Source organism: Oncorhynchus mykiss, chromosome 7 (genome assembly GCF_013265735.2).
Source record: "Oncorhynchus mykiss isolate Arlee chromosome 7, USDA_OmykA_1.1, whole genome shotgun sequence".
Classification (NCBI taxonomy): Eukaryota; Metazoa; Chordata; class Actinopteri; order Salmoniformes; family Salmonidae; genus Oncorhynchus; species Oncorhynchus mykiss.
The window spans coordinates 53,401,775-53,421,588 of NC_048571.1; positions in this window are offsets into that span (position 1 = coordinate 53,401,775).

Genomic DNA, 19,814 nt, shown 5'->3' on the forward strand with positions numbered 1-19,814 from the left:
AGTAGGACTGGGGGGTTGATGGAGTAGGACTGGGGGGTTGATGGAGTAGGACTGGGGGTTGATGGAGTAGGACTGGGGGGTTGATGGAGTAGGACTGGGGGGTTGATGGAGTAGGACTGGGGGGTTGATGGAGTAGGACTGGGGGGTTGATGGGGTAGGACTGGGGGGGTTGATGGAGTAAGACTGGGGGGGTTGATGGAGTAAGACTGGGGGGGTTGATGGAGTAAGGCTGGGGGGTTGATGGAGTAGGACTGGGGGGTTGATGGAGTAGGACTGGGGGGTTGATGGAGTAGGACTGGGGGGTTGATGGAGTAGGACTGGGGGGTTGATGGAGTAGGATTGGGGGGTTGATGGAGTAAGACTGGGGGGGTTGATGGAGTAAGACTGGGGGGGTTGATGGAGTAAGACTGGGGGGTTGATGGAGTAGGACTGGGGGGTTGATGGAGTAGGACTGGGGGGTTGATGGAGTAGGACTGGGGGGGTTGATGGAGTAGGATTGGGGGGTTGATGGAGTAGGATTGGGGGGTTGATGGAGTAAGACTGGGGGGGTTGATGGAGTAAGACTGGGGGGTTGATGGAGTAAGACTGGGGGGTTGATGGAGTAGGACTGGGGGGTTGATGGAGTAGGACTGGGGGGTTGATGGAGTAGGACTGGGGGGTTGATGGAGTAGGACTGGGGGGTTGATGGAGTAGGACTGGGGGGTTGATGGGGTAGGACTGGGGGGTTGATGGGGTAGGACTGGGGGGACGATGGAGTAGGACTGGGTGGTTGATGGGGTAGGACTGGGGGGACGATGGAGTAGGACTGGGGGGTTGATGGGGTAGTATGGGTAACTGGGGAATGGACACACCACAGCTGACGTACACCGCCTATGTCACAGCAGTAAAACATTCTCTACTTAGGCTGTTAAATAGTTAGAGGCATTTTGGCTGCTGGTGTCCCAGTGAATCATGACTTCCTCTCATATAGCAGTAAAAGCACAGAATTCCCTTTTTTTCCACTGTGAAAGAGCAGTTGGAAGTGCCATGGCAAATTCCTCTATCTGTTTCTCTCTCATGGTCTCTCTAACTCTGTCTCTTTTTACTTTCCTCTCTCTCTCTGTACTCTATCCTTCCCTCTCTTTCTGACTCCAGCTATAGTCTGTCTTTAGATGGCGTGCTGCAGCCCGGTCTGTCATCGTCTCAGCCCAGGAAACCAATACAGACAGCATGTGCATTCCTCTCCAGCCTGTGAAAAAGCTCATCTGGAAGGCATTTCTCATCCTTACATTTAGTTGTGACTTAAGGCCTAGGCATTAAATATAGCTTTTATTTTTTTACAGTACGTTGACTGTTGGCCAAATCTGTTGTAGCTTAAGGAGTTTCAAAACACAGTCTCTGTGTCATGTAAATATTTATAGGCCTACATTGAGTGTACAAAACATTAGGGACACATTCCTAATATTGAGTTTCACCCACCTTTTCCCCAGAACAGCCTCAATTCGTTGGGGAATGGACTTTAAAAAGGTGTTGAAAGTTTTCCACGTGCATTCTGGCCCATGTTGACTCCAATGCTTCCCACAGTTGTGTCAAGTTGGCTGGATGTCCTTTGGGTGGTGGACCATTTTTGATACAAACGATAAGAACTGCAACACCAGCAGCGTTGCAGTTCTTGACACACTCAAACTGGTGCGCCTGGCACCTACTACCATACCCTGTTCAAAGGCACTTAATTATTTTGTCTTGCCCGTTCGCCCTCTGAATGGCACACATACACAATCAATGTCTTAATTGTTTCAAGGTTTAAAAATCATTTTTTAACTTGTCTTCTCCCCTTCATCTACACGGATTCAAGTGGATTTAACAGGTTACCTTGGATTCACCGGGTCAGTCTATGTCATGGAAAGAGCAGGTGTTCCTAATATTTATTTATTTTTATATATGATATATTATGCATTTTATTGAATATCCAAAACTTTATTTGCAGTGTAGCAGCTCAACAACTACACCACACCAGTCGTCCAACAAACTCCAATTCAGAGCGACACACAGAAGCATCCAGGGTCAACGCCCTGCTCAAGGGCAGGTCGACAGATCTCCCACAAGGCCAAAAACAGGGACCCGAACCCTCCAAGATCCCACCACAGTTCCCCAAGAGCTGCCCCTCAACCATCCGAGACCTCTCCCACAGCCCCCCCCCCGCCCCCCAAGAAAACAAATTATATATATAAATAATTCCATTCCCCACCCCAAGAAACCCCCCAATGCACCAACAACCAAGAAACTGACCTAAAGAGAAAAAAGAAAAAGACGAAACAAAACCGAAAACAACAATGCAAAAAACATCAAGGACATCTAAAATCATAACAGTAAGGCCAATTGTGTATGTTTGAGTGCATGTCTGGCACTATTTACATGTGTGTCCGTGTATGTGTGCATTTGAATTAGAGTGTATGTATATGCATGTGTACAAACACCTGCACGGCATCGGCTTCAGGCGAACTGGCATTAGCTGTAAAACAGTGTCATTCAAACGTACTTTTTATTATATTTTATTTTGACTTTCTTTTTTATTCTTTTATCTTTGACCATTATTCTATCCCCTGCCCAGGAACTCCACTCCCACTTGTCTCCGATTCCACATCCCAACCCTCAGCTTCCCTCAGCCCATCCCAACTATCTCTGCTGGCCACCCTCAGCTTCCCTCAGCCCATCCCAACTATCTCTGCTGGCCACCCTCTTTGGATTTCTACGCAACATACACTGCCGTTCAAAGATTTGGGGTCACATAGAAATGTCCTTGTTTTTGAAAGAAAAGCACATTTTTGGCCGTTAAAATAACATCAAATTGATCAGAAATACAGTGCAGACATTGTTAATGTTGTAAATGACTATTGTAGCTGGAAACGGCAGATTTTTTTATGGAATATCTACAAAGGCGTACAGAGGCCCATTATCAGCAACAATCACTCCTTTGTTCCAATGGCACATTGTGTTAACTAATCTAAGTTTATAATTTTAAAAGGCTAATTGATCATTAGAAAACCCTTTTGCAATTATGTTAGCACAGCTGAAAACTGTTATACTGATTAAAGAAGCAATAAACCTGGCCTTCTTGAGACGGGTTGAGTATCAAATCAAAGTTTATTTGTCACGTGCGCCGAATACAACAGACCTTACAGTGAAGTGCTTGCTTACAGGCTCTAACCAACAGTGCAAAAAAGGTATTAGGTGAACAATAGGTAAGTAAAGAAATAAAACAACAGTAAAAAGACAGGCTATATACAGTAGCGAGGCTATAAAAGTAGCGAGGCTACATACAGACACTGGTTAGTCAGGCTGATTGAGGTAGTATGTACATGTAGATATGGTTAAAGTAACTATGCATATAAGATGAACAGAGAGTAGCAGTAGCGTAAAAGCGGGGTTGGCGGGTGGTGGGTGGCGGGACACAATGCAGACAGCCCGGTTAGCCAATGTGCGGGAGCACTGATTGGTCAGCCCAATTGAGGAAGTATGTACATGAATGTATAGTTAAAGTGACTGCATATATGATAAACAGAGAGTAGCAGCAGCATAAAAATAGGGTTTGGTAGGGCACACACAATGCAAATAGTCTGGGTAGGCATTTGATTATCTGTTCAGGAATCTTATGGCTTGGGGGTAAAAACTGTTGAGAAGCCTATTTGTCCTAGACTTGGCACTCTTTACTGCTTGCCATGCGGTAGTAGAGAGAACCGTCTATGACTGGGGTGGCTGGGGTCTTTGACAATTATTAGGGCCTTCCTCTGACACCGCCTGGTGTAGAGGTCCTGGAGGGCAGGCAGTTTAGCTCCAGTGATATACTGGGCCGTACATCAATACCCTCTGTAGTGCCTTGCGATCAGAGGCCGAGCAATTTCCGTACCAGGCAGTGATGCAACCAGTTGCTCTCGATGTTGCAGCTGTAGAACCTTTTGAGGATCTCAGGACCCATGCCAAATGTCATATATACATATATTCATACACATAGCTCATATATTATACAGCGCCAAACTTATCTGCTTGACTAAAGCCATTGCACGTATCCCCGCCCAAACAGGAACGAACACATATACCCAACCATAAACTGCCCCTCTCAGTTCTCTTATCTCACGACCCCAGGACACACACAGACATTCCATCGCACGAACACACACACCCAGCCATAAAACTGCCCCTCTCAGTTCCCCCTACCTCACGATCCCCTGACACACAAATACCTTCTTGCATAAACACACCCCCCCTCTACTGGTCGGGTGCCCAGAGCAGAAGACTCTGCTGTGCACCAATGGGGCTCCTGCTCTGGCTAGAGCAGGTCCGCCTCCAACCCTTCGGGACCATTCAGAAGGCGACACGACAAGACTCTACCTACATTATTCCATGTATAAAAACTGCTGTAACCTTTGTCTAAGCCCCTTTTTCAGCTAACTCCATTTGAGCTATATGAATCAGGTCCGTGCACGTTAAACTGCAGGACAAGATATCTTTTGACTCAATAAACTGCCTTTTTGTTACAACTGAAATCCACTCTGTCCAGCGTCCATGATTTGGTCTCACTCTCCTGTAAGTTAATCATCAACAAAACTTGGTAGCAGAGGATGGTTTACAACATCTGAATTCGATCTAGGACAAGTTGATGTGAGAGGAGACAAATCATTGGGTGCAAACCAAACGGAAGAGTGACCTCTCGCTAGGAGACGTCGGCCATTCAACTTGCCTCAGGAAACTGATCAGAGCGCTCGACATAAAAGGTAAGCAGAGCCTGTTAAATCAAAATCTGCATATTGTATCTTAGCCTACAACCAAATTTTGATCAGTAGTACCGAGGGTGAGTGTGAATCGTTGCTAAAATTGCTACTAAACTGTTGAAGGCATAGGTCAGAAGATATCTTGTGCATAATATAACTTTTTATGATTTGTTAATGTGTTGACCAAATTAATAATTGATGAGCTGAAATCTGCATAGAAAACCGTCCTGTTGATCAGGTTGTGTATGAAGTGAAGCTGAATAATTGATTAACTGAATCTGCATGTAAAATGTCCTATTGATATGTTGTGTATTATCGAATAGGTCTTGTAAGAGGTGTAGTTAATTAATAGATGAACCGAATCTGCATGTAAAATGTCCTATTGATATGTTGTGTATTATCGAATAGGTCTTGTGGAGGTGTGGTTATAGTTAATTGTTAGATGAACCGAATCTGCATGTAAAATGTCCTATTGATACGTTGTGTATTATCGAATAGGTCTTGTGGAGGTGTGGTTAGATCGACTGAATCTGTATGAAAAATGCCCTATTAAATAAGTTGTGTACTATTTAATAGGTTATGTAAAGAGGTGTAGTCGAGTAGATATAGTATATGTAAGTTTGGCGTTCCACGAGACAGTGATCGGGAATGATGTGACCATTGCACATCAAACTATAAAATAATATAACCAGTTTTGACGTTCCGCGATTTTGTTGTGCCCAATTCAGAGAAAACATTTGTTGGGGAATGATTGCCATACTGTGAATAGATAAACGGTGTAATATTGACGGACACTGAGCTGAATACTGTTCTTACCAGTCGCCGAGCTGTGAGTTAACCCAGCCGCCATGCTGAATGCTGACTGGTTGCTATTTTCCCTCTTTCTGCTGTCGGTATTCCCCAGGAATTCTGACAATTGTTATAGAACCGCTTGAATTCACTAATATATTGTTCCAAAAGGAAATCACCGAATCATTTACAGAAAATACCTAAATAAATCGCTGAACAAATTCAAATAAAATACCGGAGAAACACACACGTGGTTGGGCGCCACATACTGATAACACCCTTTGTATGCGAGGGTGGGGGTGGAAGAGATAAGTCTGTGCCGACACCGCGAATACATCCCTGGTTTCGACCAGGGACGGGCTAAGCATACAACGATAGAAATAAACACCACATAGTAAGGATGAATATACCTAAATAACGCATTATACACATTATCAGACGAACTAGATAAAATGTCTGCAGCTACCACGCCCAAACTCAAATTCAATGAATATTTAGATCAGAGTATGATTGATAGAGCGGGAGGGAAAGAACAGTGTAGCAAGGTGAAGAAAGTGTGGGAACGGATAAAGTTGAAATGGACACGGGCAGGTTGCTTTAGCGGGGGACCTCCTACAGGGGGGAAACTCCAATCTATGCAGGAAGAGCTAGAGGACGCAGTAGAAGAAGCAAGAGCGAGTGAGACGGAGAGGAACAAGATACACATGTTCAGAAAAGAAGGCACTAGAGAGAGAGAGAGAGAGCAGAAGCAGAGCTAAAGATAGGGACATGGGCGATAGAGGAGAGTAGGAGAGTGCAACTGCAGAAGAAACCAGACATAATGGGCGTGGTCTCTGCAACGTTGGCAGATACCAAAGCTCCACGCGATTATTCTCCCACAGCCCCCCAAGCTGACAACACCAACACGGTGTCTGCTCCTCCCTCTCTATACCCAGAGATACCAATAGAGGTGGCCCAACCTCCACCATATTCAATGGGGCACAATCAACGTGGCCCGTCTCACAACCCGTTCAAAGGCAACCCTTCCTCACCAGGACCCAGCCCGCAATTCAGGCCCCTCTTCTAAGTGTACAGGCAGGCCAGCTAAAAGGGGCTATGAGCTTTGGAATAACAGGAGGGCAGATTATGTGTGAGCAAATCACCACCAGTACTCCAGACCCAGGGAACACCTCCCAGGAACAGGACCAACAATGCAACTCCGGGGCTTTCCCCGGAACCGGACCACTCCTGATAGACCTCAGGGGGTCTGTGGGCTCTCTCACGAGTCCGAAGAGTACAGATGGCGGTGTGCGCTTCCTCTCACCTCCTAACCCCGCCTTCTACCGAGAGTGTTCCCCGCACAGCCTGCAAGCTGAGGAAGGATCCTGCCAGAGCCAGGTGAGCCAGGCAATGGAAGATGATGAGGACAGTAACAGACACGCACCCACCAGTGTAGAGGTAGAATATGAGATACAAGACCTAAGAAGACAACTGAATAAATCCATAGCCCTAGCAAGAGGATTGATGGGAAAGGTTACTGACGTGACCGAAACACAGGGGGCGACCACCACCCGGAAGTCTGCCAGGATGGCTGGACTAAGATCTAAAGGAGTGACCACCAGAGAAGACTGGGACCTGGAACGGGGTGGAGCCAGCATGTATCCCCTACGCCCAGCAGCTGATCCACGCTACGTAGAGTACCAACCCTGGAAAATGACTGACCTGACCACACTGATGGAACAGATGCCCAGCCTACATGGAGGAGCCTCCGCATGGCTACACCAGCTGCAGACTCTGACCTCCGGTCTGGATCTCTGCCTAGGAGACATGAAAGCACTACTAGCCAGAGCCACCAACCATGGCACCATGAACGGCAGCATGACAGCAGCCGACCTCAGAGACCAGCCACCCACCCTGCCCCTAGATCGTTTCAGGACCATTTTATGGGATGAACTGCGCAGATCTTACCCTACTGAAGGGAACTATGCCACTCTGTCCTCCTTCACTATCAGGACGTGGAGGAGCACCAGGGAGAGGAAGAGGAGGACCCCCACCTCTACACTACAGCCCACCAGAACCTAGCTATATGCAGCAGGAACAGCCGGAATACAACCACCCAGGATCCAGCCACATGCAGCAACAGCAAGATATGGCAGGGAACGCTATGCCCTGGCAATGAAGATGTCCCCCACCCGCTGCAGGAGAAGGTAGCCAACTTACTGAGAAAAAAATATATATATATATATATATATATTTTATTTTTTTTATTTATTTTTTATTTTTTACCCCATACCGATGAACCTCCTCGCACCCGGATCATCAACAGGTTTTGCATAACTGACAACAGATCTATCTGCGGTTGGATGTTTCTGTAAAAGACGAATTCACCTCATCCGTCCTTTTCCAGAAACAAGAGGGGGAGGAAGCAGAAAGAAAGCAGAACAAAGAACAAAGAACAAAGGACTGGTGAAACTAAAGACCCTTCAAAGGTCTCACACATCTGGTGGCACCATCAAATTAAAGTAATGACTGACTTATTTTGCGACGTAATGACTGACTTATTTTCTGACGAATGCAACATCTGTGGCAGACACAACTCAAAGAAACCATATCAAACATACCTAATGCATGTTTTCAGGACATTAGCATAGACTACACCGACATGGGCCCCGAAAATATATTCAAAGGAAACGCTATCTTTTAGTCATGGTTGATAGGTTCTCCAAATGGGTTGAGGCAATACCAACAGCAAAAGAGGATGCCAAGTCAGTCATTAAGTGGCTACAAACCAAACTAATACCCAGGTATATTGACAGTGGCTCACATTTCAGTAACAAACACCTAAGACAGGTGGAAGAAAGATTTGGCATAACACACAGATTCGGTTCTGTGTACCATTCCCGGTCCCGAGATCTGGTGGAACGTCAAACCAAAAGTTGAAAGCTAAGATAGCTAAAGTGTGTGCAGGCTCGAAGTTGACATGGGTTGAAGTCCTGCCTCTGGCATTGATGGCCATGAGAGCCTCACCAAGAGCAGGCACCCATCTCTCTCCTCATGAGAAAATGACTGGAAGAGTCATGCCTGGTCCACCAAGGAAGGGAGGTCATATGCCCGCTCTTGATGTACAACAAATTGTAATGTCTGATTATGTGAAAAAATTGACGCTTCTCTCTGCAGCACTCTCTACCCAGGTTCGCAAGGTCCAAGAGGGGGAGCTGCCGGGGGACACGTCACCACTGAAGGTAAAAGTTGGAGACTGGGTGAGGGTTAAAGTCCACAAGAGAAAGTGGCTGGAACCCAGGTGGACTGGACCGTACGAACTGAAGGAGGTTACTTCACACTCAGTCCAGGTCAAAGGTAAATCAGGCGCACCTTGGCACCACCTTACACATTGCACCCCAGCCCCAACTCCTTCCAGAACACTGACTGAAGTCTGAGCAGCCTAATTCGATACCAAATTAAGACACTCCTGACTCAGGTGATGGAGTATCAAACTCCAAAGGAACCTCGCCCAGTTAGAGGGATATTTCTCTCTCCCTGGGCAAGGCTAGGAATATCTGGGCCTTTCTTTGTGATATTCCTACTGATATTTGAGGTGTCCCTGGGCACTTTCACATGGTTAATAGAACAACTATCACACCCTACCACATCACGTACACTTACCCAGTCCCCTATCCCTGACACCGTTCCTAACATCACTCACTCCAATCACTCCCGTCCCAAACACAGAATTACACCTACAGACCAACAATGCACTCCATACAAGGTTAGAAGCACCACCTTATTGCCTAGTTTCGCTGCATAATAGAGTTTTTTTGTTTGTTTTCGTCATCTCCTCCTTCTCGGTTCTACTATAGTTTTCACGTCTTAAAAGATGTGAAGAGGGGGATTTGTCATATATACATATATTCATACACATAGCTCATATATTATACAGCGCCAAACTTATCCGCTTGACTCAAGTCATTGCACGTATCCCCGCCCAAACAGGAACGAACACATATACCCAACCATAAACTGCCCCTCTCAGTTCTCTTATCTCACGACCCCAGGACACACACAGACATTCCATCGCACGAACACACACACCCAGCCATAAAACTGCCCCTCTCAGTTCCCCCTACCTCACAATCCCCTGACACACAAATACCTTCTTGCATAAACACACCCCCCCTCTACTGGTCGGGTGCCCAGAGCAGAAGACTCTGCTGTGCACCAATGGGGCTCCTGCTCTGGCTAGAGCAGGTCCGCCTCCAACCCTTCGGGACCATTCAGAAGGCGACACGACAAGACTCTACCTACATTATTCCATGTATAAAAACTGCTGTAACCTTTGTCTAAGCCCCTTTTTCAGCTAACTCCTTTTGAGCTATATGAATCAGGTCCGTGCACGTTAAACTGCAGGACAAGATATCTTTTGACTCAATAAACTGCCTTTTTGTTACAACTGAAATCCACTCTGTCCAGCATCCATGATTTGGTCTCACTCTCCTGTAAGTTAATCATCAACACAAATCTTTTTATTTTCCTGAGGGGGAATAGGCTTTGCCGTGCCCTCTTCACGACTGTCTTGGTGTGTTTGGACCCTTCTAGTTTGTTGTTGATGTGGACACCAAGGAACTTGAAGCGCTCAAGAAACGTTAAGGGATAGGTTGTTATTCTGGCACCACCCGGCCAGGTCTCTGACCTCCTCCCTATAGGCTGCCTCATCATTGTCGGTGATCAGGCCTACCACTGTCATGTCATCTGCAAACTTAAGGATGGTGTTGGAGTCATGCCTGGCCATGCAGTCGTGGGTGAACAGGGAGTGCAGGAGGGGACTGAACACACACCCTTGGGGAGCTCCAGTGTTGAGGATCAGCGTGGCAGATGTGTCAGGAAGTCCAGGATCCTGTAGATTCAGGCGTGGGGGGGAATTGTATTGACCGCGGTTTAGCGAACAGGTTAGGGATTCCCCTTGTTCAGCTTGACAAACGCTTCCCAGTGCACGCCTTAGATAGCCGACCATTAGGGTCAGGGCTAGTCAGGGAGGCCACGGCTCCACTGGGTATGGTCACGCAAGAGGGCCATGAGGAGAGAATTAGTCTATTCCTCATTGATTCTCCTGCGTTTCCGGTGGTGTTGGGGATCCCTTGGTTGGCCCGTCACAACCCCAGGATTTCGTGGCAACAGAGGGCTCTACAGGGGTGTTCGGAGGAGTGCTCAGGCAGGTGTATAGGAGTTTCCATCGGTGCTACAACGGTGGAGAGTCCAGACCAAGTCTCCACCGTGCACATTCCCTCAGAATATGCCGATTTGGCTATCGACCCAATTACCACCTCATCGACGAGGCGATTGTGCGATAAATCTCCTGGTAGGCGCTGCACTTCCCAGGAGTCACGTGTATCCCCTGTCACAGGAGGAGACGGTGGCTATGGAGACATACATATCTGAATCTCTGGGGCAGGGGTTCATTCGGCCCTCCATCTCACCTGCCAGTTTCTTTTTTGTGAAGAAGAAGGAGGGAGGTCTTCGTCCGTGCATTGACTATAGAAGTCTAAATTCCATCACGGTGGGGTATAGTTACCCGCTACCTCTCATTGCCACGGCGATTGAGTCATTTCACGGAGCACGGTTTTTCACAAAACTGGATATCAGGAGTGCAAATAACTTGCGTATCCGGAAGGGAGATGAGTGGAAGACAGCGTTTAGTACCACATCCGGCCATTATGAGTACCTCGTCATGCCGTACGGGTTGAAGAATGCTCCAGCAGTCTTCCAATCTTTTGTGGACGAGATTCTCAGGGACCTGCACGGTCAGGGGGTGGTGGTTTACATCGATGATGTTCTGGTCTATTCCGCTACACGCGCCGCGCATGTGTCTCTGGTGCGCAATAAACTTGGGCGACTGTTGGAGCATGACCTGTACGTCAAGGCTGAGAAATGCTTGTTCTTCCAACAGGCCGTCGCCTTCCTTGGGTATCGCATTTCCACATCGGGGTTGGTGATGGAGGATGACCGCATTGCAGCCGTGCATAATTGGCCAACTCCAACCACGGTAAAGGAGGTGCAGCGGTTCTTAGGGTTTGCCAACTACTACCGGAGGTTTATCCGGTGTTTTGGGCAGGTGGCTGCTCCCATTACGTCACTGCTGAAGGGGGGGCCGACGCGTCTGGGATGGTTGGCTGAGGCGGACAGGGCTTTTGGTCGCCTGAAGGCTCTTTTTACCTCGGCTCCCGTGCTGGCGCATCCGGACCCCTCTTTGGCATTCATAGTGGAGGTGGACGCATCCGAGGCTGGGGTTGGAGCCGTGCTCTCCCAGCGCTCGGGTACACCACCGAAGCTCCGCCCCCGTGCTTTCTTTTCTCGGAAGCTCAGCCCGGCGGAGTGAAACTATGACGTGGGGGATCGGGAGCTGCTGGCTGTTGTCAGAGTCCTGAAGGTGTGGAGACATTGGCTTGAGGGGGCCCAACACCCTTTTCTCATCTGGACTGACCACCGTAATCTAGAGTACATTCGGGCAGCGAGGAGACTGAACCCTCGTCAGGCAAGGTGGGCCATGTTTTTCACCCGATTTAGGTTTACCATCTCCTATAGACCAGGCTCCCAGAACACTAAGGCAGACGCACTGTCCCGACTATATGATACGGAGGAGCGGGCCATTGATACGGAGGAGCGGGCCATTGCAAGGCTCCTAGGCACCTGCCCAGAGGGAAGTTACAACCCCTTCCCGTTCCAGAGCGGCCTTGGTCACACCTGTCGGTTGACTTCTTGACCGATCTGCCACCATCACAGGGCAACACCACGATCCTGGTCGTTGTGGATCGGTTTTCTAAGTCCTGTCGTCTCCTCCCTTTGCCCGGTCTCCCTACAGCCCTACAGACGGCGGAGGCCCTGTTTACTCACTTCTTCCGGCACTACGGGGTGCCTGAGGATATTGTTTCTGATCGGGGTCCCCAGTTCACGTCCAGGGTGTGTCAATCACCTTTTGAGGTTATGTTGTTAGCTTTGTTTGTTGCTCTTTTGATCGTGTGTGTGTGTGTGTGTGTGTGTGTGTTAAATGCTGGGTGAAATGGATAAGAGAAAAGTAAAGGGATGAATAACAGTTCACAGCAGGATTTAATTATTTCAACAGCATATCTTTTCATTCTGCTTTTACATGAGGAGCCCTCAAAATTCAACCTCTACTTGAAAGACCACAAACTCTCAAGTTGTGTTTAAAAAATTTTTTTTATTTTTATTTATTTCACCTTTATTTAACCAGGTAGGCTAGTTGAGAACAAGTTCTCATTTGCAACTGCGACCTGGCCAAGATAAAGCATAGCAGTATGAGCAGACAACACAGAGTTACACATGGAGTAAACAATTAACAAGTCAATAACACAGTAGAAAACAAAGGGGGAGTCTATATACAATGTGTGCAAAAGGCATGAGGTAGGCGAATAATTACAATTTTGCAGATTAACACTGGAGTGATAAATGATCAGATGGCCATGTACAGGTAGAGATATTGGTGTGCAAAAGAGCAGAAAAGTAAATAAATAAATAAAAACAGTATGGGGATGAGGTAGGTGAAAATGGGTGGGCTATTTACCAATAGACTATGTACAGCTGCAGCGATCGGTTAGCTGCTCAGATAGCTGATGTTTGAAGTTGGTGAGGGAGATAAAAGTCTCCAACTTCAGCGATTTTTGCAATTCGTTCCAGTCACAGGCAGCAGAGTACTGGAACGAAAGGCGGCCAAATGAGGTGTTGGCTTTAGGGATGATCAGTGAGATACACCTGCTGGAGCGCGTGCTACGGATGGGTGCTGCCATCGTGACCAGTGAGCTGAGATAAGGCGGAGCTTTACCTAGCATGGACTTGTAGATGACCTGGAGCCAGTGGGTCTGGCGACGAATATGTAGCGAGGGCCAGCCGACTAGAGCATACAAGTCGCAGTGGTGGGTGGTATAAGGTGCTTTAGTGACAAAACGGATGGCACTGTGATAGACTGCATCCAGTTTGCTGAGTAGAGTGTTGGAGGCCATTTTGTAGATGACATCGCCGAAGTCGAGGATCGGTAGGATAGTCAGTTTTACTAGTGTAAGCGTGTGCCAACTATCTCACAGACACATGCATGCACACACCCAAATCTAAAACACACTCACACGCATGCATGCCTCTTACAAGCACATACTTTGGCACAATGTATACAGGCACATGCCCACCACTCATGCATGCACACACCCACAAACACATATACCTCCTACACACACACTTATACACATCTCTAACAAGCAGTGGCTGCATTTTACAGATGCAAGATGGCACTGACAGAGATGGTCACCCCGCTTCAAGTCCTTAAGAAACTATGCAGTAATTCGTTTTTTTTATGTATTATATCTTACATTGTTAACCCAGAAAATCTTAAGTGTTATTACATACAGCCGGGAATAACTATTGTATATAAGAGCGACGTCAGCTTACCAACATTACGACCAGGAATACGACTTTCCCGAAGCGGATCCTTTGTTCGGACCTCCACCCTGGACATTGGATCTAATCCCAGAGGCTGAACCAAAACAACGTCGTCACCGAAGGAGAGGCAGACAGAGCGGCCTCCTGGTCAGACTTAGAAGGCGGGCACACCATCCACCACTCCGAAGCATATTACTCATCAATGTCCAGTCTCTAGACAAGAAGGTGGACGAAATTAGGGCACAAGTTGCCTTCCAGAGAGACAGAGATTTTAACATTCTCTGTTTCACGGAAACATGGCTCACTCGGGATACGTTATCAGAATCGGTACAGCCACCGGGTTTCTTCATGCGTAGCGCCGACAGAAACAAACATCTCTCTTGTAAGAAGAAGGGTGGGTGTGTTTGCCTCATTATTAACGACTCATGGTGTAATCATAACAACATACAGGAACTCAAGTCCCTTTGTTCACCTGACCTAGAATTCCTTACAATCAAAGGCCAACCGCATAATCTCCCAAGAGAATTCTCTTCGATTATAGTGATAGCCGTGCAAGGCAATCAAACAAGCTAAGCGTCGGTATAGAGACAAAGTAGAGTCGCAATTCAATGGCTCAAACATGAGACGTATGTGGCAGGGTCTACAGACAATCATTGATTACAAAAAGAAAACAGGCCCCGTTGCGGGCATTGACGTCCTGCTCCCAGACTAATTAAACAATTTCTTTGCTTGCTTTGAGGACAATACAGTGCCACCGACACTTCCCGCTACCAAAGACTGTGGGCTCTCCTTCTCCGTGGCCGACGTGATTAAAAGGTTCAAATGTGTTAACCCTCGCAAGGCTGCCGGCCCAGACGGCATCCCTAGCTGTGTCCTTAGAGCATGCGCAGACCAGCTGGCTGGTGTGTTTAAGGACATGTTCAATCAATCCCTATCCCAGTCTGCTGTCCCCACATGCTTCAAGATGGCCACCATTATTAATGTTCCCAAGAAATATAAGGTGCCTAAACTAAATGTCTATAGCCCCGTAGCACTCACTTCTATCATCATGAAGTGCTTTGAGAGACTAGTTAAGGATTATATCACCTCCATCTTACCTGATACCCTAGACCCACTCCCAATAGGTCCACAGGTCCACAGACGATGCAATCGCCATCAAATGCATACTGCCATATACCATCTGGACAAGAGGAATACCTATGTAAGAATGCTGTTCATTGACTACAGCTCAGCATTCAACCCCATACCCTCCAAACTCATCATTAAGCTTGATTACCAACAATGACGAAACAGCCAACAGGGAGGAGGTGAGGGTCCTCAGAGTGTGGTGTCAGGAAAATTACCTCTCACTCAACATCAACAAAACAAAGGAGATGATCGTGAACCCCCCTATTCACATCGATGGGACAGTAGTGGAGAAGGAGGAAAGTTTTAAGTTCCTCAGCGTACACATCACGGACAAACTGAAATGGTCCACGCACACAGACAGAGTGATGAAGAAGGTGCAACAGCGCTTCTTCAACCTCAGGAGGCTGAATAAATTTGGCTTGTCACCTAAAACCCTCACAAACTTTTACAGATGCACAATCGAGAGCATCCTGTTGGGCTGTATCACCGCCTGGTACGGACACTGCACTGCCCTCAACCACAAGGCTCTCCAGAGGGTAGTGTGGTCTGCACAACGCATCACCGGGGGCAAACTACCTGCCCTCCAGGACACCTACAGCGCCCGATGTCACAGGAAGGCCAAAAAGACCATCAAGGACAACAACCACCCGAGCCATTGCATGTTCACCCCGTTATCATCCAGAAGGTGAGGTCAGTACAGGTGCATCGAAGCTGGGACCGAGAATCTGAAAAACAGCTTCTATCTCAAGGCCATCAGACTGTTAAACAACCATCACTAACTTAGAGAGGCTGCTGTCAACATACAGACTCAAATCACTGGCCACTTTAATAAATGGGTTTAATAAAGGTATTACTAGTCACTTTAAATAATTCAGTTTTAATAATGTTTACATATCCTACATTACTCATCTCATATGTATATACTGTATTTTATACCATCTTTTGCATCTTGCCTGTGCCGCACGGCCATAGCGCATTCATATATTTATATGTACATATTCTTATCCCATCCCCTTACATTGTGTGTATAAGGTAGTCGTTGTGAATTTGTTAGATTACTTGTTAGATATTACTGCCCCGTTGAAACTAGAAGCACAAGCATTTCGCTACACTCATATTAACATCTGCTAACCATGTGTATATGACCAATAACATTTGATTTGAAAGCTGCTAAGGGGAGGACAGCTTATAATAATGTCTGGAACGTACCCAGTAGAATGGTATCAAACACATGGAAGCCATGTGTTTGATGGAAACCATGTGTTTGATCTATTTGATACAATTTTACTGATTCCACTCCAGCCATTACCACAAGTCTGTCCTCCCCAATTAAGGTGCCACCAAACTCCTCTGCCAACAAGGCAGGATAATAACGCTGATTCTCTCCCCACACGCCCAAGTTTTGAAGGTAGATAAAGTGGAGTTGAATGCTAACCTTGTCCTGCATTGGACATCAGAATGTGATGATGAATATAGACCTTTTTTCTTATATATGTGCTTTATCTTCATATATAAAAGCTGAGTAAAGACGAAGCTCCTTTGTTCTGACTGTAATGTCACGACTCCGGTCAGACAGAAAAGGTCATCAGGGATTGGCTCCAAAAGCATATTATTTTCTTGAAGTGGGTTGTTACAGTTACTAATAAGGCTAGCACTGGAATAGCAATGTGTGACAATTGTTGTTGTTGTTGCAATGTTAGAAATACAAGCTCCCTTTTTAATTAATGAGAAATCCTCCTCACTGTAAGGTGCCAATTTAAGTAGAGACATTATGAGGGATTTCAGACCACAAGTATGTTTTGAATTATTTTTCACATACACTGCTCCTTGTAGACAATTAATTTAAAGCTGTTTTGTGGCAGACTGGGAAAAAGTTAACAAAAATCTGACAGAATTGTTGTTGAAACTGTTTGAATGTCCGTGTCCACGGCGCTGTTCTTTTTGGACTGGGAGAGAGAACTTTCAGCAGATAATTATTTGTAATTAGAAGAGCCTGAGGCAGAATCCAGATTCCACAGGAAGTTGTAAATGGAGACTCTTTACTAATGTGACGTCATTTTGTGTGAAGAAAATAAATTGGCACACAGTTTGTTACTGACAAGTGGCTTGAGTGATTCATGAATTAGTTGAGACCAAAGAGACACTTTCCATCACTCTTCTGTAAATGACACAAACTGAGTGGGTGTTTGTTGATTTATTTGAATGTATGAGGCAAAACACACACACACACATTTTTTTTAACCTTTGAGAGCAGGAACCATAAATCCCACAATCATCTGTGATTGGCTGGAATGGAGGGAACATGTCTTGAAGTGATTTCTGCTGCTGCACTCTAACAACCCCTCCCTCCCAACTGTTGGGAGGGAGGGGTTGTTAGAGTGGGAGGACTTTCAGTTCAGACTGAGCTGTTGAATATTAGGTAAACAAGAAGCCAACCCCAATTTAGCTTTCAACCCCAATCTATCTGCGTGTTGTGTGGTGAGGAGGAAGCAGAAGGAGAGGGTAGGAAAGAACAAAGAAAGAGGAGAGAGGGAGAGAAGACAGAGGAAAACCAAATGGGAGTTGAGGTGAGGACTGTGCATTGTCAGAGAACTGACTGAGGCTGTGCTACCATGGGCTTGTGACCTTTAATCATATGGCTCTATGACCCTGTGCAGCTCAGCACCCTGTGCAGCTCAGCAGTTACACTCAGGCAACCCTCTGAGACAGACACTTTTTTTGTCACACAGACACTGGCATGCATTTACACACACATACTCACAAATTTACAGACATGTATCCAGAGCAACTCATGTCAACACGCAAACAGACAAGTTCACATTCCCAATCTTGATTTTATAGCCTAGTGATTTTATAGCACAGTGTTTGCACATCCCAAAAATTTCTAGGTGTAGAGTGGAAGAAATTCACACAAAAGGACTAGAACTACCCACACACAGCATTCTCCCATATGTTTGATTGCTAGCCTGAAGAAGACCACCTAATCGAAATGTTACAATAAAGGGAGCATGTCACATTGTGGGGGTATTTCTATTCCTTTCCGAGATGTTTATTCCCTGAGGCTGTGATAATGCATTTGGCCAGGTGATGGCGCCATCAGACTTTTCCATAATCAATTGTGAAATGTGTGAAAAACTTTGTCAATATTCAATTTAACTCAAATCAAATTGTATTTGTCACATGCACCGAATACAACGGCTGTAAACCTGACATTGAAATGCTTATTTACAAGCCCTTAACCAACAATGCAGTTTTAAGAAAATCCCTGAAAAAGTAAGAGATAAGAACAACAAATAATTAAAGAGCAGCAGTAAATAACAATAGCGGGCCTATGTACAGGGGTACCTGTACAGAGTCAATGTGCGGGGGGCACCGGTGTCGAGGTAATTGAGGTAATTATGTACATGTAGGTAGAGTTATTAAAGTGGCTATGCATAGATAACCGAGATAGCAGCAGCATGCTAGTCTGAGTAGCTATTTGATCAGCTGTTCAGGAGTCTTATGGCTTGGGGGTAGAAGCTGTTAAGAAGCCGCTTGGACCTAGACTTGGTGCTCCGGAACCGCTTGCCGTGCAGTAGCAGAGAAAACAGTCTATAACTAGGGTGGCTGGAGTCGTTGACAATATTTAGGGCCTCTGAAACCACCTGGTATAGAGGTCCTGGGTGGCAGGAAGCTTGGCCACGGTGATGTACTGGGCCGTACGCACTACCCTCTGCAGTGCTTTGCGGTCGGAAGCCAAGCAATTGCCATACCAGGCAGTGATGCAACCAGTCAGTATGCTCTCGATGGTGCAGCTGTAAAACCTTTTGAGGAGCTGAGAACCCTTGCCAAATCTTTTCAGTGTCCTGAGGGGTAAAAGGTTATGTTGTGCCCTCTTCATGACTGTCTTTGTGTGCTTGGACCATGTTAGTTTGTTGTTGATGTGGACGCCAAGGAACTTGAAGCTCTCAACCTGCTTCACTACAGCCCCATCGATGAGAATGGGGGTGTGCTCGGTACTCCTTTTTCTGTAGTCCACAATCATCTCCTTTGTCTTGATCACGTTGAGGGAGAGATTGTTGTCCTTGCACCACACAGTCAGGTCTCTGACCTCTTCCCTATGGGCTCTCATCGTTGTTGGTGATCAGGCCTGCCACTGTTGTGTCACCAGCAAACTTAATGATGGTGTTTGAGTCGTGCCTGGCCATGCATTCATGAGTGAACAGGGAGCACAGAAGGGGACTGATCACGCACACCTGAGGGGCCCCCGTGTTGAGGATCAGCGTGGCGGATGTGTTGTTACCTACCCTTACCACCTGGGGGCGGCCTATCAGGAAGTCCAGGATCCAGTTGCAGAGGGAGGTGTTTAGTCCCAGGGTCCTTAGCTTAGTGATGAGCTTTGAGGGCACTATGGTGTTGAATGCTGAGCTGTAGTCAATGAATATAATTCTCAGATGGGTGTTCCTTTTGTCCAGGTGGGAAAGGGCAGTATGGAGTGCAATAGATATTGCATCATTTGTGGATTTGTTGGTGCGGTATGCAAATTGGAGTGGGTTTAGGGTTTCTGTGATAATGGTGTTAATGTGAGCCATGACCAGCCTTTCAAAGCATTTCATGACTACAGACGTGAGTGTTATAAGTTGGTAGTCATTTAGGCAGGTTACATTAGTGTTCTTGGGCACAGGGACTATGGTGGTCTGCTTGAAACATGGTATTACAGACTCAGACAGGGAGAGGTTGAAAATGTCAGTG